This window comes from Capsicum annuum, chromosome 5 (genome assembly GCF_002878395.1).
Source record: "Capsicum annuum cultivar UCD-10X-F1 chromosome 5, UCD10Xv1.1, whole genome shotgun sequence".
Lineage (NCBI taxonomy): Eukaryota > Viridiplantae > Streptophyta > Magnoliopsida > Solanales > Solanaceae > Capsicum > Capsicum annuum.
In genome coordinates, this window is record NC_061115.1 from 26,183,232 (window position 1) to 26,206,652 (window position 23,421).

General features: G+C 34.8%; 2 pseudogenes; both read right to left on the reverse strand.

Annotated features, from left to right (window-relative positions):
• The window catches only part of LOC124898452, a 37,500-nt pseudogene extending 22,160 nt beyond the window's left edge, over positions 1-15,340 (reverse strand).
• Positions 15,297-17,163, reverse strand: LOC124898735 (annotated as a pseudogene).
• Between the last annotated feature and the right edge of the window lie 6,258 nt (positions 17,164-23,421).

Sequence of the window (23,421 nt, forward strand, 5' to 3'; positions counted from 1 at the left end):
GTAAGTGGTGCAGCTATGGAGGAGAAACTCTCTACAAACCTTCTGTAATAACCCGCCAAACCCAAGAAGCTCTAAATGTCAATTGGAGTTGTGGGTTTGGGCCATTTTCTCACTGCCTCAACTTTTTAGGGATCAACCCGGATCCCCTCACTAGACATAATATGCCCCAAGAAAGCAATAACATTCAGCCAGAATTCACACTTGGAGAATTTCACATACAACTTATGATCTTTGAGAGTCTGAAGAATATGCGGAGGTGATTGTCATGGTCCTCCTCATTTTTGGAGTAAATCAAGATGTCATCAATAAAAACTATGACAAACATATCTACGAACTGACGGAAGACCCTATTCATTAGGTCCATGATAGCAGCAGGAGCATTAGTCAACTCGAAAGACATGACTAAGAATTCATAATGACCATATCTGGTTCGTAAAACTGTTTTAGGAATGTCTGACTCCTTAACTTTCGACTGTTGATATCTCGAACAAAGGTCTATTTTAGAAAAACACTTATTACCCTGAAGTTGGTTAAAAAGGTCATCAATCCTAGAAAGAGGATATTTATTTTTAATAGTAACCTTATTCAGCTGATGATAATCTATGCACATACACAGGGAACCATCTTTCTTTCACACGAAGAGTATAGGTGCACCTCAGGGTGAAACACTAGGTCTGATAAAACCTTTATCTAGGAGATCTTCCAGCTGTTCTTTCAACTTTTTTAGCTTTGTAGGAGCCATTCTATATGTAGAAATAAAAATAGGATGGGTATCTGGCAACACATCAATGCCAAAATCTATCTCCCTATCAGGTGGAATTCCTGGGAGATCATCTGAAAAAACTTCTAGGAATTCATTTACTACAGGAACAGGCTGAAGAGGAAGACTTTCAGCGTTAGAATCTTTAACCCGAATAAAATGATACAAGCTACCCTTAGAGATAAGTTTACGGGCTCTGAGATAAGATATAAAGTGCCCTCTAGGTTCTAAAGAATGCCCTTCCCACTCTATTGATGTCTTAATTAGAAAAGAAAAGGTAACCTTTCGGGTTCTATAGTCTAGTGTGGCATAACACTGATGGATCTAGTCCATCCCTAGGATAGCATCAAAAGCAACCATATCAATTTCTATGAGGTTTTCCACAATATCCCTACTAAGAATAGACACAACACAATTTTTATACTCCCTCCTAGCTATAACAGAAGCACCCACCGGAGTGGAAATAGAGAAAGGTTCGGCAATTACATCGGGCTCAAACCTAAAACCAACAGTCACATACGGGGTCACATAGGATAAGGTAGACCCGGGATCAAGTAACACATAAATATCATGGGAAAAGATTTGTAACGTACCGGTGACAACATCTGATGAGGCTTCTGCCTCCTGGAGGTTGGTCAAAGCATATAACTGATTGCAACCACTCCCAGTAGCTGAAGTGGTTCCCTTTTGAGGCGGTGGTGGTGCATAAGAGTTTGTCTAAGACTTAGATCTACCAACATTCCTTCTAGCGGAGAGACAATCTCTATGGAAATGACCCATCTGGATGCATGAATAACACACTAGCGAGCCCAACTGACACCTTCCTGGATGATGCCTACCGCAAGTCTCGCACTGTGGAAAAGTATGATGCTGCTGAGCCACACTGGCCTGTGACTGAGTATCCTGAGCTCTGGATCCTTGACTAGTCTAAAAACTCTGAGATCGTCTATCAACTGGGGGTCTGGGCGCTGGGGTGCTAGCTTTAGACAGTGCGTCACTCCAAAAATTCGTCTTTTGCCATTTACCACCCCAGTTACCACTCTATGGCTGACTGTGGTTCTGATCCACTGTTCTGACTCTCTTCACCTGCCTGTCTTTCTATCTAGATTGAAATATTTTCTTTTTCTTCTCTTCCACCTACTGCATGTGGACTGACAGCCTAGAAAATTCCATATCCCTATTTAGCATCACCCCTTGGCATTCAAGCGCAAGATCATCAAAAAGGCCGGATGCAAACTTTCTCATCTAGGTTGTCAAATTTCCTATTATTTCTAGTGCATAACGAGCCAGTTAATTAAACTTCAGAGTGTACTCTTGGACACTCATCTTCCCCTGCTTAAGATTTATGAATTCTTCTGCCTTGGTTTCCCTCAACTCTAGAGAAAAGAACAGGTCAAAAAAAGCTTCCACAAATTCGCCCTAAATTGTGGGCTCAACACTCTCACCCTTTGCCTCTTCCCACTTATTAGACCATTGGTTCTCTACATCTTTAAGTTGGTACCCTGCTAACTCAACCCCTTCCACCTAATCCATATGCATTACTCTAAAAATCTTCTCCATTTTTTCCACGAACACCTGTGGGTCCTCATCTACCTTAGTGCCCAAAAATTTGGGCGGGTTAATCCTCATAAACTGGCCTACCCTAGTAGCCTCCAAAGTAACAGATGCATAACTAGTATCCTCCGACCTCTAAGTTTGTGTGGCTACCAGTTGTGCAAGTATGTGAATAGATTTTCTAAATTTTGCATTCGATATATCCCTCTGAGAAGACTGAGGAAGGTTAACATTTGTCCTTGGAGATCAAGAAGGACTAGTCGGGACTGGAGGTACTCCTGGAGTGGGAACAGGTTCTGGGGTGTGTGCTCTATTACGGGTCCGCATCCCATGGGTGGGGCGAACTTTATAATCCTAAGCATCCTGGTTGTTGGAACGATGAGGAGGCATGACTATTTTCTGAAATACATTAGATCACTAATTAGGGTACAATTCTAACTCAGACTCTAAAGCACAAACTAAATCACAAAGAGGGGAAACATTCCTAAATGCCCAGTAGCCTCCTGCTTATAAGTGTGGTGCGCTACACACCCACAAACAAGAATCTACCCGATGCGATTTTGCAGATACCCTGGGACCATGAACTGTGCTCAGATACCAAGTTTGTCACAACTCGGACTGAGGCCCTGGCTGTGACGAGCATCTCAAACCATAGAGGCCCGGACATCCTCCTAACTTGAAATCATATACACCATTCATATACAATAAGGAAATGCGAAAATATATGTAACAACGGAATCATGGTCATAAGTCTAACATAAATTAAAAAGAAAGACAAAATCCAGAACTATCTAACAATATTTGATAACCGTTTGTGAAATCTCTACTATATGATCACTAACATAATTTGAAAACTAGGACAAGGCCCCCAGTAGACCAAAACCATGTCTAATAATGGTTGTTTGAAAATAAATAGGCCTTCTGGAACAAAGAAGGCTCACCAACTGGACACTGCAACCCTATCTGATCAAAATCTACTACTTTTCTGGACCCCTAGACTGAGCCTCAGAACCTGGAGGGAGAATGGGGGGTCAATACAGATGTACTGGTACGCGAAGTAATCCAAAATAAAGCTTGTATATATATATATATATATATATAAAATAGTTGGAGAGTGATTTGTCAAAATATCATGCATGAAATAGTTCTGAAACACATGGGCACTTTCTGAAAATCACAAATCATTCTCGTCAATGCAATGTCTGATCTTTGTATTACTTCTGAGTTAGGTGACACTCCCCTGTAAGTATGATATTCCTCGGGCTATATGAAATTCGCCATTGACTCGGAGGAGAAGCCCCCAACCCAAGTATGCCGCAAGGGTTGGAGTGTCTGAGTTTGATACGCCACAAGGCTCTAGGCCAGCATAATATAATAAACCCAAATCGGCAAATCACAGTTTTATGCAATGAGTTGTCTGAACCCATGTCTTCTTCGGGGAACCATCTAAGATCTCTTTATGCCCAATTTTATCCTGTTCTGAATCATGCATTTTTCTAGTTTCAACATCTGAAAAGTCTAATTTCAAACATGCATTCTATTCTGTTCTGAATCAACATAGCATTATCTGTGTTGGTGTCATCACACCAAGACTTGTAAGTCCTATTTCTGAGCCACAATTCATCATGCTTGATTCTTTCATTAAAACACAGTTCAGACTACCCAAACATCCAAACAGTATAAAAGATTTCATGTTTCGAAAGCATAAGTCAAAACTATGTAAGAACTCTTCAAATATAAGGTGGTCATATGCTTTTGGCAAAGTCCATGCACTCTCTCATTATATGTATTTTCAGTATTTTTTAATACAAACAACCCTCTCTTTGGAATTCAAGATTCATAACCAAATCATTCATAAATCATGACACTTCATAACATGCTTTTCAAGATGCATTTCAAAAATAATCAATATCATATGATAAGTAAGGAAAATCATAACAAGAGAGGGATTTTTGCGTGAATCATGCTCTCAATTTAATCATCAACATTAAAACATGTACATATATACATATATCAATTCAAATTAATTTTGGGGAGTCCTAAAGATCAAAACGATACCGTCAAAACATCTAAAACATGAATTTATTCATAAATCCGAAACTTAAAAACATGATTTCTATGCCCATGAGATTTTTAAGAAAACCCCACGTACCTCTATTTAGGAAATTAAAGTATTCTTCTTGATGCCTACGGCTTGGGGATTCCAAATCTCCAATTTATTTTGAAAATCCACGGTTAAATCTTGAGATATTTGGGTTTTTAGTTTGAAACCCTAGGGTGAGTTCTTATGAATTTTTTGAGGAAAATATGATTAATGTGGTCACTTGGGAATATAATTCCGTGTTTAAGCTGATAAGGGGGTGAAAAATACCCAATATATCCTTAATGAGACGGATTAAAAATATAACTGGGTGCCCAATTTTATCGGCCACCGCGACATGCCACAATCGCGTTGGCTCACTGGAAATTGACGAATGGGGATTTGGCCCACTCCGCGACGCGCCACCATTACGGAGTCTCACTGGAAATTGACCATCTTCATTTACACCCTCTCCGCGATGTGCCAAGGATAGGAATTACGGTGTTTTATGACTAGGACTTAAATTAACCATAACTCCTTCACCGAGTGTCCGTTTTGGATGAATTTTATGTCGATGGAAAACTTATTCGATCATCTACGTAATGAAAAGTTAAAATCTAAAGAATTCCACAGGTAATTAATTATAAATCACTCTAGAATCCCATGCTTGATACTTTAGGTAAAAATTTAGCTAGGAAAACTTTGGGGCGTTACATCCACGGCCTCCCAAAGATCTAAAGCCTCAAGATAAGTCTCTATTCTTACTATCCAAAGTTGGTAATTCTCACCATCAAAGATAAGAGAGGCTATTTGGGAAAAGTTGTTTTAAGAATTCATCTCACCCGCAGGTCCCTCAAGAAAATGGCTTTAAATACCAATTGTTGGTTGGTATCATAGCCAGGTTCTTGAGGATTCATCTCAGGTCCCACAAGAAAATGGCTCTAAATACCAATTGTTGATTGGTATCATAGCTAGGTTTTTGAAGGATCTGTGAGTGAGATGAATTCTGAAAATAACTTTTTCCAAAGTTCTAAAGCCTCAAGATAAGTCTCCATTCTTACTTTCCAAAGTTAGTAATTCTTCTACTTTATTTTTTAGGCATATTTTCAACAATAACCATTACATCTTTCTTGTGAAAAAAAAATCTGGATTTCACTCCCCTTTCTCTGTGGACTACCTTACTGATGCTCCTAATTCATCTACTATTTTCCTAATTTAAACATCATCTTCGGATGCCATCGTCATGTTTCTCCCACCCCCTAATTGAGTTGGCCAATTTTCAGCATTTTTGTCACAAAACAAAAATTGGTTGTTCAGACAGCATAGGATAAGTAGCTATTGGAAAGTCTGTAGTAACGCTCTCTACGCAAGAATTTCATCCACTATAACTCAGGAAATCCCCCTGGACGAATGATTCTAGATTTCTAGTTTTGGTTTCCATTCTCTTACCATTAATCAGACCACTTTTTTCCTTCTTCAATACATTTCTAGTGACACAAATTTTCTAACTTTCCCAATAAATGTGACACCCCATGTTTCTGGCCTTTGGGAAAGTTTTAAAATTGAATCGGGGGATTTACAGAATAAAGATCTTGAGAAAAATAAATTTTGGAGCCCAAAACAGTGTACTACTGCATTAGCCCCGTGCTATGGAGCAAGGGTCCAAGAAAAATTAAGTTTTAGGAAAAATAGTGGAGGTCCGCTGTCACGACCTGAACCAAGCCCTGACCGTGATGGGCATCCCAAACCATAGTGGCTCGAGCCCTTTTTACTTTCTAACAATCATGTATATCATTTAAATAATACAAGAGATTCGAAAGTTTCAACATATGGTCACATGATCATTATAATATATCAACTGAACAGGTCCAAAGATGAAATTTCATAAACTCTTAATAGTACTTAACCTCAGTCTACGAAATCTCTAATACATCAAAACCAACATCTTTCTTAAAACTGGGACAAGGCCCCCAGTTGGACCAATACTATAATGAAATAACAATACTCTAAGAATGGCCTTCCGAAGTAAGGAAGGCTCACCAACTACACACTTTTGTCTGTCAAATCTACGGTCTAGCAGGACCCCTGGACTGAGCCTCAGACCCTGAAATATAGGAGATCAATATAAACTACTGGTACGTAGAGTAATCCAAAAACAAAATACAACTTTTATACAACATAGGTGAGAGCTATTATAAAACACATTAATGCAAAATCATTTGAAAACACATGGGCATAGTATAATAATTTTCAACAATAATGCAGCACAATTAAGCTAGATGGTACACCCTACAATTTCATATTTTCACCGACTTCCAAATCTCGGTTGTCGCCAAGATTGGAGTACTAGTAAGGGAAGGACACACAGGATCACACAGCAGGGTGCCACAACTCCAATCAAGTCAATATGCAGTGGTTGGGCTCAAGATCATAAAGCAGGGCTCCTAACCATAGGTCTTGAGTTGGGATGACATAGTACTAGGTACGCAAGATCACATAGCAGGGTACCAAGTACCCGTGTTGGTAAATCATGGTTTCTAGAATAGAATCATCTGACTCATAATTTCTTCGGGTAACCATCCAACTCACATCAATCAAGCTTTAAGTTTGATATAAGGAAAACATGCATCATGCTCACAACATTCTTTTCTTCTTTTCATTCGAGGTAATTCCTCCATGGGATATCGTCATACCCCGACTTGCAAGTCATCAGTATTATATCAATTCTCAAAACTTCTTATGCAAATCATAGTGTGAACACCAATAAGACTCCATAAGCCAACACATGCATAATGATTCTCAACACATAATAGTCAAGAAACTTCATCATTTATAAAGTAGTATGATAGTGGATATAAAATTCATGCTCTCAGTAGTTTAACAATAGTATCATGTGGAGTACATAAAACATCATCATAAGGATTAAAATATTCACAAATCATGTTCATAACACCTTTCAAAATTCAAATCACATGTCCACCATTTCAAAAATTAAGATATATAAGCAAACAACCCCATGATCTTTTAATATTCTTCTCAAAACCATATCACAATGCATGCTTTTTGTGTTAAAAACAAAACCCCACTTATAATTGCATACATACTTAAGTAATTATTAAATTCTTGTTTAAGTTTGTATCAAAATCATGTCCATGAGATTAGGACAACCCCACGTACCTTATTTTGTTAAGTACAGAGAGAAACCCGCATCTTAATTGAGTCTTTGGAGTTCTTGACCTTGAGGATGAAATCTTGATCTTAAGAGAAGGAACTAAGGTTTTGATTTGAGATAATAAGAGTAGTTTTTGATGTAATTTACCCTAAACACTTTTTAATCTCATATTTAGGCGAATTTGGTTGAAGAAAAATGACCCATTTGCCCTTAAAACATGGAGCTTGACTGCAGAAAATACATGGGCCGAACTAGCCAGGACGCTGCGGGCTCTGGAGCGTTGCTCTAGGAAAGGCACCATGGTCTCCATCATAGGCTCACCCAGGTGCCGGAATGGGCAGGGCGCCACGGGTATATTGCCCTGAGCTGTTGTTTTAGAGTACCAAACATGCCCTTATACTTGTCCGAAAAGTTTGAAACTCACCCGAGATGTACTATTGACTTTCCCAATCATGAATCAACTTAAAAATTAACTTTCCGAGGTAGGGAGGTCAAAAATAAAATCATTAAAGATTAGGAGCTCACAATGTTACTAAGTCTTTTTCTTAACACTTAGAAAGAAAAACATCATTCAAGTTGTCAAATCATTAAGCATCCTACAAAGTGATATCGAGTTGAGAAAAATTATGGGGTGTTACATCCGTAATACCTCTGTGTCATAGAGATGTATCTCTACGATAGCCTCCGTGTCACGAAGCTATATCTCCGCTATAGCCTCCATGCCATGGAGGTGATGTCCAACAATAATTTCTCTTATTTTCTTATGCATTTTAAGGGCCTTTTGGTATTTTCCTTGCCCCAAAATCATCCCCCGCCTATACAAAATATTCTTAAACCACTAAGGCATGATTTTTTGAATTAAATATGTTACTGTCCTCTTCAAGGTTCCAAGAGACGAGAAAATCTAGGTTCAAGACTTAAGGCTCTATTTCAAAGCTTTCTTGTGATTCTCTCCATCAAAAGGTATGTAGAACAACTCTCTTTCAACCTAATTTTAGAGTATGTTTCCTAAATCTTTATTTATGCCAAAATCATGAATTTAAGCGAAGGTTGAGAGCTATTCCATAATTGACGAAAAGATTGAGTTTTATGAATTCTTTCTTTATTGAATTGTTTTTCTCTTCTTATTTAAATGGGTTTTGGAGAGCATTACTTGAAGTTATGAATTTACTCTTGCGCTAAATATATAACAGATGATTGTTTTAGGGATTTGATTTACACTTTAATCTTTTAGGTTCATCGTTTATATTTAAAACAAGAGTAAATTCATAAGAGTTATTCCAATTTATTTTCATCCGCAGACGCTACATCATTTCATGGTGTAAGTTCGGAGACACCTTTCTGTGGTTCTGTGCAGCGTTAGGATCATCAGGATAGCTTTAGAGTTAGTGAGCTCTCTATTCTTCCGAAGGTAGCCTACTTAAGAGTTTTAGTATTTCTTATTATGGTATTGCTTGGGACTTATTTAGGACTAGATAGTTCTTTATGTTTAAATGCTTCGTAGACTGGTATTGAAGTGAATACAGGTTTTCAGTATTTCTCCATTATTTATCTCTTAAGATTATTAAGATGACTGGTGGTTTTAAGTTTAGCTATTTGTACGCTCTTTTACGTTCTTTTCTGCAAATAATATTTTATGCTCATGATGAATGCTATGTGGTCCTCTAAGGCCTTGAGGGATTCCAGGTGCCTGTTATGTTCAGGACCAAGTTTTGGATCGTGACAATAAACATATCACTTCTATCAGCATCTCTCAACACCTATATAAACTTCTATTCACTTTGCTTTAATCCTACAGTGAGCTCCTTGATTTCTTCATCAGAAAATATTGTCAATGGTCCAAAATATACATAAAGAATAGATCTTAAAGGTTGGTTGTCGAGCCAACCTAAACTATTAGCATGATGGACAACTCAAAGATTATGAACTAATAGTGAATATTGTATATATTAATGTAATTATATATTGTAGTATACTTGTAATTATAAAGATATGATGTAGTAATCAAAGAAATAGAATAGCAGATAATAAGGGATACAATAGCGGATTCAAAGGGATAGAATAGTTGATCTTTAGGGATAGGAAGGTGGATTTTTAGGGATGTAATCTTTGAATAATTTCTATTTAATGGATAGACTCTCAATATTGAGAGACATTCAACACAAATTTGACATGGTATTAGAGCCTTATCTTGGCTGTATAGTTTCATAGAGTCCATCTTGGATCATTTCAATTTTTTTTTTGAAAATTTTGGTTGTGTTGACGGTTCGTCAACATCTTGGACTTTTGATCTTGTTCATCCTTCTTGTTTTTTCCAAGTCATAGTGTTTCTAGTTTTTATAGCTATTCAAGAACATGACTCACATCAATCTGAATCCTTCAATGTTCGCTTCATTGGAAAAAATTATTCTTCCTGGGAGTTTCAATTTCAATTATTTGTCACCAAAAAATAACTATAAGGGCATATAGATAGAAGCGACCCTTCTCCTACTAATCTAATAAAGTTAGGTAAATAGAAGATTAAGGATGCTCAGGTGATGACATAAATTTTGGGGTCAATTAACCCTCTTATTGTCCTTAATCCAGGCTTTACAAGACTTCTAACGCTATGTGGGGTTATTTACAAAAGGTTTACAACCAAGACAATAGCGCAAGACGCTTTCAGTTAGGGTATGAAATTGGTAAGTACTCTCAAGGTGATCAATTTGTTCAGGATTATTTTTCTGAATTTCAAAATTTATGGGATGAATTTACCGATATTACTTATGCCAAAATACCGGCCGAATCTCTTTTTATAATTCAGGCAGTTCATGAGCAAAGTAGGTGAGACCAATTTTTTATGATTCCATTCTCTCTAAATTGATGAATTGTGACCCGTCTCCTTTCTTGGATATTTGTTTCAGGGAATTACTCCGTGAGGAGCAACGTTTTATCATACAAAATACTTTTAAGAAATTTAATGATGTTGTTGCATTGGCTGCCCAAGGTAAAAGAAAGGGTAGGATATGACTAAAACTCAATGCTATAGTTACAAGGAATATGCTCATACTGATAACAATTATGGAAGGAAGTTTTGTAATTATTGCAAACAACGACACATTATCAAAGAGTGTCTTACACGCCCTCAAAATCATAAGGTCAATGCTTTTCAAGCTAGGATAAATTGTTTCACTACCGAGTACTCATCTTCGGGATAAATTCTTACTCCTGAAATAGAAAGACAAATGATCATGTAAGCCTTTTCAGCTTTGGGGCTACAAGGTAATAATCTTGCATCTAATTTTTGGCTTGTTGATTCTGAAACTTCCAATCATATAAAAAACTCGGCTAGTATGTTAAAAATATTTGTAAGTATTATGGTCCATCATAAATTCAAGTTGTCAATGATAGTAATTTACCATTACCAAGGTTGGGTCTATTACTAAAAATTTTAACAATGTTTTTGTGTCACTAAAGCTCTCCACTAGTCTTATTTCAGTTAGACAATTTGTAGATAACAATTGCGATATGAATTTTTCTCGTAATGATTGTCTTATGAAGGATCAGATGTCGAGGACGATAAATGTGAATGGTCCTAACATTGGACGACTATAGCCAATATATTTTTTCATTCCTCGTGTTCTATCTTTTTCTTGTACTTCTACAACTAGTAAGACTGAGGTATGACATAAGTGGTTAGGACATTCAAGTTCTATTGTGTTGTCTCATTTATTAAATTCTGATTTATTGAGAAATAAAATTAAATTTTCACTGTTTTCTTTGATTGTTCTACTTGTAAATTGGGCAAAAATAAATTTGTTCCTTTTCCTAATTTTGGAAGTCATGATGCAAAGTATTTTGATGTCATTCATAGTAATGTTTGGGGTATTTCACAATTTTTTTTCTCATGCTTATTTCAATTGTGATATTTATAAATGATTATAATCGATTTACGTGGGTATATTTTCTTTGTTCCAAAGGTATTTTCCATATTCAAGATATTTTTGGCCTATATTGAGACTTAATTTTCTACTTGTATCAAAATTATTATGATCTGATTCTGGTGGAGAATATATGTCTTATGAATTAAAAAAAAATTCTTGAAAAAGGAATTGTCTCACAACCCTCTTTTCCATATACACCACAACAAATGGGGTTGTTGAACGTAAAAATCATTATCTTTTAGATGTCACTCGTACTTTATTGATCGAGTCCTCTGTTTCATCTAAATATTGAGTGGAAACTTTGTCTACTCTTGTTTACTTAATTAATAGACTACCATCTAAAGCGTTAAATCTTGAATCTCCATATTTTCATCTTTATGACAAAAATCCCAGCTATGATAATTTTCATACATTTGGTTGTATTTGTTTTGTGCATCTTCATCCTTTTCAGCACAATAAACTTTCTATTTAGTCTATAAATGTGTTTTTTGGGTTATAGTACTTCACAAAAAGGTTTTATCTATTATAATCCATGTTCTAATAAATTCACATTTCTAGAAATGTTGTTCTCTTTGAGAATCAGTCTTTCTTTCCTACTAATGTGGAGTTATCTTATGTTTCTCCTCTTCTTCCTACTTTTGAGGATTCGTCATCTCCTTCTAAGAGGTTCAAACCTGGATTTTTATATGAACGACAGCGACCAACTTTACCCCCTCCCGATATTGATCCACCACCTGAAACTGCTCCACAACTAGTATCTGAGAATTCTTCAAGTCCCGCTCCTCTTGAGCCCACTCGACGATTACCAGAGTATCTTGTACTCCTAATTGGTATGATTTTTCATCTAATTTATCCACTATTTTTGTTCCAACTTATTACTCACAAGCATCCAAGCATGAATGTTGGCAAAAAGCAATAGAGGAAGAACTTTAGGCTCTTAAAGAAAATGACACGTGAGATATTGTTTCATGTCCTTCAAATGTCCATCCAATTGGATGTAAATAAGTTTATTCAATCAAACTTCATTCTAATGGAACTCTTGATTGGTACAAATCTTGGTTGGTTGTTCTTGGTAACAGATAGGAGTATGGTGTGAACTATGAGGAGACTTTTGTTGTTTCGGGTACAAAAATCTGTATGTTTCAACCCACACTTCAAGACTAGGTTCAAGAACAACTTTCAAGAACTACAATGAAGTTACAACAACTTCAAACACAAGTCCAAATGAATGATCAAATGAACTATCAAAATAAAGTATTTATAAACTTTAAGAAAGAAGATGAACTAGAAAATTGTGGAATCAAGTCCACCAAATGCACGGTGTGTCCTTAAGGAATTTATTCCCCTCAAGTACCCCTTGTTATGGAATCTTTCCTCTCAGGATAAAATGATTCTCTTTCTAAAAATAGTGATACCTCAAATTTTTAGAAACTTTAAATACACTCGACGATTTGATGATCACATGAGAGTTTTTAGAAGAAGAAGAAGATTGTTTGTCAACTCAAAACAAATTTTCTTTACCTAAGAAAAATTTAGGTATTTATAACTATCAAGGTGTTGATTCATAAAGAGAAATAATGGTTCAGAAATGTGCACCCCTTCATAAAAGTGCAACTCTTCAGAAAAGTTATAACCCATTGGAAAGGTCATAACCATTCAATCCTAAAAGGTGTCTCTTCAAATTGCATCCTTTCTCTTGGTGTCTTTTTGGAAAAACACCTATTTATTTTTCATTCACACTCCTTAAAAACCCAACATTCCCTCACATAAATGGGAAATAGATAATTTAACAAAACATTCATGGACAAGTGTGTGATCAATAAGTAAATACTAATTGCATCCGGATAAGTAGGTTTTCCTTTGAACTTTCTGTAGTGAACATGCATTGGATGCACTCGATCAATTTTTAGATTTGATATTCTTGAACCGTCGACTTTAATATACACCTAGACAACACAAGTCACACAACCAGCCTTTTATCATTTATGGTTCTCATGGTTTTGTTTATTTCAACCATGAACACATTCTGGTTTCGTGAGAGCGTAGATAATTGACCTTTACTAACATTCTCCTTAAAGTCCACTTCACCCATACATAGGTGATTCCTAAACATTTAATCCTATAGATCAAACTATTTGGTTAAATCTGTCAAACTTAGAAACCATTAAAAATCTTCAAACCATAAGTCTTATCCTTGTTCTCTAAACATTGTCTTCATCATGAGAATGGTTTGAATATATTGACAATGTTGAACAATCAGTCACAACTTTGTTTGATCTCCTTAAACCTAGCTCTTGGGATCTCCAGTCTGCTAGGTAGAGTTATCGCCATGCTGACTTGCCCTAGGCCTTAAACCCATTCCCTTTGATGATCTCTCAATTCCCTCTCTAGATAGGCCTTTTGTAAGTGGATCTGACATATTATCCTTTGACTTCACATAGTCAACATTGATAATTCCACTAGAAAGTAGTTCTTTAATGGTATTATGTCTCCATCTTATATGACGAGATTTACCATTATACATCATGCTCCCTACCTTATCTATCGTTGCTTGGCTATCATAGTGTATATATACTGGTGCTAATGGTTTGGGCCAATAAGGAATATCTTTCGAGAAATTTCGGATCCATTTAGCTTCTTTACCGGCTTTATCTAATGCAATAAATTCAGATTCCATTAGGCGGAGGAGAAGTCTCTTGGAAATCATCCAAACAGACATGCATACATATCCACTCGTGAATATTGCATATATTAATATAATTATATATTGTAGTATATTTGTAATTATAGAGATATGATGTAGTAATCAAAGAGATAGAATAGTAGATTATAAGGGATACAACAATAGTGGATTCAAAGGGATAGAATAGCTGATCTTTAGAGATAGGAAAGACGGATTTTTGGGGATGTAATCTTTGAATACTTTCTATTTAATGGCAAAACTCTCAACATTGAGACACATTCAACACAAATTTGACATAAACATCTATTTCTCTTAGTAGGCAGAATTGATCCAATTGCCCATTGTTTCTGTTCTGTAAACAAACAAATTGTTCCATCAAATCAAGAAAAGTACCTTCAAGTACACTTTGCTGATCGGTTCTGGTGCATCTCCTTCAAATGAGGGTAACTTTTTTATGTAATTCAGTTGAAATGTGCATCCCCTTAGGTATTTATAAGAACTACAATACATAAAGAAACAGAAACGCAGTTAAATATGTATGACTCAACATTATGCAAGGAACAAACATCTTGAACATTACAGGACATTAAACATCATGAACAACAACAACTTGTCTTAATTCAAACGAAATGTATTTAAGGAACAAAGCAATGGGCTCGCAGAGAAGACTGGAAGCAGCATAGGATGTCATGAGTTGAGCCAGGAATTTGCTCAGGGCATTAGGATCAGGTGCAGCGGATGTAAATTCAGGGGTTACGATATTATCTATGTCTGATGGATTTAATGCGTTGGCTCCAACACGAACTTGAAGATTATGAGTAGCTGAGTCAACATAGTAGACAGGAAGATCAAATGATGAGGAGATTATGCAGCCAAGTTAAAGATGCTCATGATAGTTTAATGTCTTATAATGTTCAGAAGGACCTCTGGTTGATTCAGGCAGTCTTATGAGGTTAGATATGAAAGCATGCTAGCGTAATAGCTAAGGTGTAGAAATTTTGGGAGATGAAGTTTCAGATAGTGAACATTCCAAGCTATAAAGTAGGCTGAGCCAAAAACCAACAAGTGACAGGGTTAAAGAGATTGCAAAGTAACTAAAATCCTTGAAAAGAAGAAACAAATTGAAAATTCTAGAATCTTTATCACTACTTTCTGATGCAAAACACATGTTATCTCGTGATATGCTCAATGAAAGACTCTAATTGCATTCGAGAAGCACCCCCTTTCTCTGTGGACTGCCTAATGGTCTCTCCTAGTTCTTCTACTCTTTTTCGAATGACACCACCTTCTTCCGATGCCATTAACTTCCTCACGACATTCTCAATGGTGGGCGCGGTGACCAGCTCCTCACGTTTCACCCACTCCTGTTTTCATAATTTCTGTCACCAAGAAACCATTTTTTGGTTGGTCAAAGTGCATGGGCCAAGCGGCAACAGACACGCCCATACTAATGCTCTCGAAGCAAGTGTTCCACCCACAGTGACTCATAAACCCACCTGTGGATAAATGAGCCAAGATTTCGGGTTGCGGTGCCCAGTCTCTTATCACTAAGCCAACCCCTTTCACTCTCTCCTCAACTCCTTCCGGCAACTCAAGTCTTTCAGTTCTAGATTCCCCAGTAAAAAGAACTCCTTCATCAGCATCCCTCAACACCCACATGAACTTCTGTTTGCTTCGCTCTAATCCCATCGCTAGCTCCTTGATTTGTTCATCAGAAAATGAAGTCAACGTTCCAAAAGACACATAAAGAACTGAATTTGGAGGTTGTTTGTCCAGCCAATTCAAACATATGTTGTCCCTATTTGAGATCTGATCTAGATGTTTAGTAGGGAGAATCGGTCCAATCGCCCATTGCTTCTTGTTTAATATGCTTACAAGTTGTGCCAACAAGTCAAGAAAAGTACTACCCTCAATCACTTGGCTTGTGTTGTAGATATCACCAGCCTTGATGCTCGTATATGGTGACTGCAAACGTCCTGCGTGCATGATTTCATCGGGAGAACATCCTTCGAGGGAGGGCATCCTTTTAAGTTGTTTTAATTAAAGTGGAACAGGCAACCCTGCAGCTGTGCATATGTGACTGCAGTACATATCAAAACTAGAAACACAGTTAAAGATATAGGACTCCATATTATGAAACCAAGAAACATCCTGAACATTATAGGACATTAAAACATCATGAACAACCACAACTCGTCTTGCTTTAGATCAAATGTCTCCAAAGAAAGAAGCAATGGGCTCACGTAGAAGCATACAAGCATCCCAAATTGTTGGGATTTTGCCTGAGGCAATCAGGCAAAATCCTGACGACTTGGGAAGTCATGAAAGTGGATCTTGGCAATGTCTGAAGGATTTAATGCATTGGCCCTAACCTTCGCCTGATGGTTGTAGTTGGCTAAACCAACATAGTAAACAGAAAGACCATCAGAGGAAATTAGACATGCGAATTGGAGAAGTTGGTTCAGATGTCCTTGAGCTTGAAGTGGAACAATTACTACAACTACTTCACTGATTAGTTCATTGTTTGCAAGATTTTCACTGTTAATCTCTATGGATTCAATTTTTTAAGGCAATGAACTGAAGTTTATGAGATTTGATGAACAAAAAGAATCAGTAGTAACAATTAGCAGTTACAGAAATGAATACCTTAGCATTTGGTCACATGTTCCAAGTCATATATGCGATGGTGCACTTCCCCACAAAATAAAATAAAATATGCAGATCTTGTCTCTAATTAGCTTCTTTAATTATATTAATGGAACTTGACATGTTTAACATGTAATGTAACGAGGAGGAGAGGAAATGAGATCTTTTGTCCTCGTACAAAATGAATAAAAGAAATGACCGTTTCAGATAACTAATGTGTAAAATAAAAGTCTCTTATAAAAAGGACATAAAGCTACAGAAAGAAATTGTAAGAAGCCTAAAAGGCAAATTCTCCCAAACTTAACCCTGCCTATGTAAGCCCGTTCTGTTCAAACCTGGATAAATGAGAAGGATTGTGGAGAGTACCTTGAAAACAATCTGTACCCCATAAAGATAGGGTAAGGTTGTGTATATCTTACCTCCGCTAATACCACTTGTGGAATTACACTGAAGAAGTTGTTGTAATTGTTGTTGTTGTTGATATAATCAACCATTAAAAAATTTAAGATTACCTGACGTGAAATGAATGGCAACTTACTAAAGGCACAACACATAAACATGCCCTTTGGCCTTTGGATTTGCATAAGTAGACACTTAAACTTGTATAAAGTTGAACAAGTAGACACCTATGTCATATGTAGCGTCCTACGTGGCCAATTCTTGTCCTACATGACGTCTTACGTGTATTATGCCACATAGGACGTGTGTTTTTACTTGTTCAACTTTATATAAGTTTAAGTGTCTTGTGCACACCCAAAGTTGGAGGTTATATATGTGATTTGAAGGCAAGTTAAAGGGCATATTTATGCATTATGCCCTTATAAAACTGCTAGTATATAAAACAGAGTTAAGTTATATACATCTAATAATATTTTAATACCAACAAGGTAATTTAACCTATTATACCATGTTACTTTATCATTCTTGGAAGCAATGTTACTACCTCAAAGTTATAATCAAGAAAAACATGATGAATTAAGGTACTCTCTCTATAAGCATTGTCTGTTTTTGGTAGTGTGGAACAAGATTTTTGGAAATACTATAAAAGGTTCAATTCTATTAGCATTCATACCAATTGTCACCATCCAATTTGGTGGTAAAAACTTAACTGCACATGGTTACATATACTAGAGAATGAACATGAATCACTTACGAGGTCCGTGAGAGAGATGAAATCTTTCTACTATAAATTTTGAGTTCGAGTTTTGGGAATGAAATTTTTATTCAAAAAATATTTCCCTTTAAATGGACCATATGAGATACGAATCTAAATCAATAGACTTGATGCCCGATATTAATATTGAAGGCTCACGCTAAATTAGAATTACATCATGTAAAACTCTATTTTAGAAGGAAGTGCTCTCTAAAAGGAATTCTTTTAAAGGAAATTACACCTAGTGTCCCTCAAAGTGACCGATCTTGAATTTTTGTCCCTTAAACGTGCGGTTTTGAATTTTTGTTTTCAAAAGTGTGTAGTCTTGAATTTTTGTCCTCGACAATAAGTACAAATATTTACCTATAAGGTATAACTTCTAACACTGTCTTGAAATGTCATGATGAGCGTCTATCTTATGGGCAAGAGTTAGAATATTTGCCTTATGACAACATATCTAAGTTTTAACTTTTCCCTATAAAGCAACTTATGGGCTATCGTGCAAGTTCATTGTCTTGAGATGTCATGAGTATCTATTTTATGGACATGAGTTAGAACGTGTGCATTATATACAAGAGTTATTAAGCAAGGCCAAAAAATCAAAACCAGAGGCTATTTCTGAACTTAACCCCTTTTTTCAGACCCAAAACTCAAATCCAACCCCTCTAATTTATAGAGGTTTTATCCATTCTATGACGACCTTTGTTGATCCGTCTCCCTTTTGAAGTCATTAACTTCCTCACGAGATTCTTAATGGTCGATGCCCTCACCAGGTCCTAGCGTTTCTCCCACAGCCTAACTGGCCTAGTTTCAACATTTTTCTTCACCACGAAACTATTTTTTGGTTTGTCATTTTGCATAGGCTAAAACATCTTTAGGGTATAGGCACCCCTATCTCTCATGCTCTCTATGCAAGAATTTCACCCACACTGATTCATAAGTCAAAGATTTGTGAATTTCTATGACACTTATGACCCATTTGGCCATGAAAACCAAAAATACATGGAAAAAAGTTCATATATATTCTCGGACTATTGAAAATGGTACGCAAAATACCCTTTGTTATACTTTTGGGCTATTTCAATCTAGGTTTGGATACATACATACCTTTGAACTATTGAAAATGGTATGTATATACCCTTCAGTTGGATGGTGTGCACCACGTATCCTTATCTGAAAGGAATTAACCCATTTTCCCTTGACAATTTATCCCCTGACCTGCCGACGAAATGTTTTAAGGTCGGATTTGGAAGCGAGTTTTGTCACACCTAGTTCTTGACGAACCAAAACCAATGTTGTCATAGAACATTTCTTTAGGATGAGGATACGTGGATGAAACTCGCTTCCAACTCTGGTCGTATAATTTTTTTTGACAGGTCAGGGGATAAATTGCTAAGAGAAAATAGATTAATTTCTTTTGAATGAGGACATGTGACGTGCACCATCTAACTGAAGGGTATATAAAACCATTTTCAATAGTTCGAGGGCATATACGTACCCAAAGTTAGACGGCAGGGATACAAATAATCCAAAAGTATAATGGAGGGTATTTACGTATCATTTTCAATAGTTCAAGGATATATATAACCTTTTTCCGAAAATATATTCACTTTATTTGGTATTTCGAAGCTGAAAATAGAGTTGGAGTTGTGTTTGGCCATAGTATTTTGAAAACGAGTATTTTTTGAAGTTAAAAAATATAAAAAGTGAAAATAAATTTTTAAAAAATTAGAGTTTTATGAAAATTGGGTTATTTTATGAATAAAAAATTCGCTTTTTTAGCCAAAGATATAAATAAATTAAAAAGTGCAAAAAGTGAATCTAAAAATAGTGAAAACACATCTTGAGGTGCTTTTCAAAAATTCAAAAATAGTGAAAAAGGATTTCGAAATATTTATGGTCAAACAAGTATTTTAAAATAAAGTGAAAATATATTTGAAAATATTATCAATAATATCTGTGGTCAAACGGGTACTTAATTAGATAAAGTGGAGTAACATTTTCGTTATAAGAGTAGTTTATTAACTTTTGTGACACTTTGGCAAACTTGGGTAACATTTTATTACAAAAATTAGTTTAATGACTTTATTGCAATAATGTATAACTTAAGCGATCATGTATATTGTTTGTTAATCGTTACTTAAAATAAATGATAAGCAACATGTTTGATTGTTGATTTTCGGGTAAAGAATTTGTATTTACAATATGAACTTCAACGACAAGTTCAAAAACAACTTCAAGAACAATAAAGAAGTTTAAATTATTTTCTGAAAAATTAAAAAAACATCAGGAAAGAGATGAGATAGAAAAATTCAAGTCCTCCGAATTCATGATGTGTCCTTAAAAAAATTATTTCCCTCAAGTTTAACCCATCAACCGGGTCGGTCCGCCCAACCCAGCACTAGCCCATTTTCTTTTACCGGTCTCGGGTCCGATTTTGTCTAGTCACCTAAGTTAATGGGTCAGTCTGAATCGGCCCAATAGTGAAAAAAGACCCGACGGCCCATCACTGGCCCAGTTACCTATGTGACCAGTCTAACCGTCCTGGGACTGGGTCAATCCGACCCAAATTTGATTAATGGACCGTTACCGATCGTAGACATAAAAAAAAACACTAAATTCGAATTTTCATAGTTTTTTCAATATATACATTCAATATATGCTATATTTACACATATATATACTACTTAAAATACTACTTGATATAATATATATATATATAAACATATTATACGACTTTAGAAAATGTACACGCATATATACATCCAATATCTACTTTAAAAGATATTTACACATGTACATTCAACATATACTACTTAAAATACCACTTGAAATAATATACATACAACTTATATACATTATATATTACAGAATATTAAAAAACATACAATATACAAATATAAATACAATATATAATACTTAAAATACTACTAGAAAATAATATACATTCAAGTATATACTACTACTTGAAAACATATATACATGATATATTATACTACATTAGAAAATATGCACACAAATATACATACAATATATAGTTATATACTACTTGAAACAATTAACATTAAATATATACTACTTGAAATAATATACATACAACATATATACATTATATATTATGCTACGGGATAATACCCACGAAAATACCTGAAGTTTAACCAAATTTTCAGTGGAGCATATTGAACTTTGCGGGGGTCCTATTACCCCTCTATACTTTTTAAATTGGAATTAATTCCTCCCCCCCCCCCCCCCCCCCTCCCCCCGAACTTTTTTAAAGTGGAATTAATCCTCCCTCAAAACGTATACCCAGTTTTCTTGGTGGGAAGTGAGGTGCACGCGCCGTTTCTTCTCCATTTTATCACTTTTCAACATTTTTGCACAATTACAACAATATTAAATATTCCAAATGAGTCCATTGAATTTATGAAGAATGTTTTTTCAAATTTTTGAATGGAATCTTTCATTAATTTTCCATTGAAACTCGGAAGATTCAATTAGTGAGTTCCATTAATGGAAGATTCAATGAAACTCGCTAATTGAATGGAACTTGCTAATTAATGGAACTCAAAAGATTCAAAAAATTTAATTTCATGATTTAATTTCCATTAATGGAACTCGGAAGATTTGAAAAATTTATTAATGGAACTCGGAAGATTAGAAAAATTTAATTTCATGTATGAAGCTATTCAATCTTCCGTTAATGGAACTCGGAAGATTCAAGTTCCATTAATGAAACTCGAAATTAAATTAGCGAGTTTTCGAGTTTGAATCTTTCGAATCATCCATTGAGTTTCAATTAGCGAGTTCCATTAAATTATAACCATTGAGTTCCATTAAATTTCAATTCAATAATGGAGCAACCATTGTTGAAGAAAAGAAAGAAAGAAGAAAGAAGAATGAAAAAATAAATAAAAATATAAAACTTTAAATAATTATAAAATTAAGGGGCTATTTGGCAAAAAAAGAGTTTAAAACGTTTTTAACACTGTTCACGCGCTCAGTGCGCGTGAATCACACGCAGTGTGCCAAGTGGCAGATATATGACATTAAAATATGAAAAAAAAGTCTGGGGGTAATAGGACCCCCGCAAAGTTCAGTATGCTCAACTGGTAATCCGGTCAAACTTCAGGTATTTTCGTGGGTATTATCTCTTATGCTACTTTAGAAAACATACACATATATACACATGCAGTATATACGACTAGAAATACTACTTGAAACAATATACATACAATATATACTACTTGAAATAATATACACACATACTTACTACTTAAAATACTACTTGAAACAATATACATACAACATATATACATTACATATTATACGACATTAGAAACCATAAACACATATATACATTCAACATCCACTTTAAAAACTATACACACATGTACATTCAACATATACTACTTGAAATAACTTATATACATTATATATTATAGTACATTAGAAAACATACAACATACAAATATATATACAGTATATAGTACTTGAAATACTACTTGAAACAATATACATTCAATATATTCTACTTAAAATACTGCTTGAAACAATATACATACAACATATATACATTAAATATTATACTACTTTAGAAAACATACACATATGTATATATATTATAGTACATTAGAAAACATACAACATACAAATGTACATACAATATTTGCTACTTGAAATACTACTAGAAACAATATACATTTAAAATATACTACTATTTGAAAACATATATACATTATATATTATACTACATTAGAAAACATACATGCAAATATACATACAATATATATATTTATATACTAGTTAAAACAATAGACATTCAGTATATACTACTTAAAATACTACTTGAAACAATATACATACAACATATATAAATTACATATTATACTACTTTAGAAAACATACACATACAATATATACTACTAGAAACACTATTTGAAACAATATACACATAATATATACTACTTGAAACAATATACACACATACATACTACTTAAAATACTACTTGAAACAATATACATATAACATATATACATTATATATTATACGACTTTAGCAAACAAACACACATATGTACGTTCAATGCCTACTTTAAAAAATATACACACATGTACATTCAACATATACTACTCATAATACTACTTGAAATAATATACATATAAATTAGATACATTATATATTATAGTACATTAGAAAAGATACAATATACAAATATACATACAATATATATTACTTGAAATACTACTAGAAACAATATGCATTCAATATGTACTACTACTTGAAAACATATATATATATATATATATATATTATATTATACCACATTAGAAAACATACACACAAATATACATACAATATATATTTATATACTACTTGAAATACTACTAGAAACAATATACCATCAATATGTACTACTACTTGAAAACATATATACATTATATATTATACT